The following is a 918-nucleotide window of genomic DNA, read 5'->3' as shown; positions in this document are numbered from 1 at the left end:
CGTACCTGAATAATTTTTTTAAATTACATTTTTAAAAAGGGAGAGGAGGCCCAAAAGGAGATGGCAGGGAGTCCTGGCTAGGCTGCAGGCTTCCGATTGTGGGTGGGGCACCCAGGGACCACCGTGTGCACAGCAAGGGCTCACACAATAGAGATGTGAGCAGGTGCTGGAATTTCTCACTGCCCCGATGCAGAAACATGAACTGGGAAACATGGAGGGAGGCCAAGTGCCAGGGAGGAGGTTCCTAGGCCAGGAGGGGGACTCCTCTAGAATGCCTGCCTGTGTGTGAGCTGCACCATGGTGCTGAGCTAGGGCGAGAAGTGTGGCCCCTGGCTGGAAACCAGGAAGAGTGAGACGCTGCCACCGGGCTGCCACCAGGCTTCCATGTGGTGTGTGTCCCTGGGGTGCAGAGCTGAGGTGAGAAGGTGAGTTCAGTTTTGTAGAAGATTCAGCTTGAGGCTGGGGCCTTTGAGGAGTGTTTTTAAATCTTGGGGCTGGGTGCAGTGGCTCACACCTGTAATCCCAGCACTTTGGGAGGCCGAGGTGGGTGGATCACCTAAGGTCGGGAGTTCAAGACCAGCCTGACCAACATGGAGAAACCCTATCTCTATTAAAAATACAAAATTAGCCAGACGTGGTGGTGCATGTCTGTAATCCCAGCTACTTGGGGGGCTAAGGCAGGAGAATCACTTGAATCCGGGAGGCAGAGGTTGCAGTGAGCCAAGATTGTGCCACTGCAGTCCAGCAAGGGAAAAAAGAGGGAAACCCCATTTCAAAAAAAAAAAAAAAAAAAAATCCAAGTACAACTTTTTTTTTGAGTTGGACTCTCACTCTGTGGCCCAGGCTGGAGTGCAATCACAGCGCACTGCAGCCTTGAACTCCTGGGCCCCAGCAGTCTTCCCACCTCAGTTTCTCAAA

Source organism: Cebus imitator, unplaced genomic scaffold (genome assembly GCF_001604975.1).
Source record: "Cebus imitator isolate Cc_AM_T3 unplaced genomic scaffold, Cebus_imitator-1.0 Scaffold75, whole genome shotgun sequence".
In the NCBI taxonomy this organism is placed as follows: domain Eukaryota; kingdom Metazoa; phylum Chordata; class Mammalia; order Primates; family Cebidae; genus Cebus; species Cebus imitator.
This window is presented reverse-complemented; position numbering follows the sequence as displayed.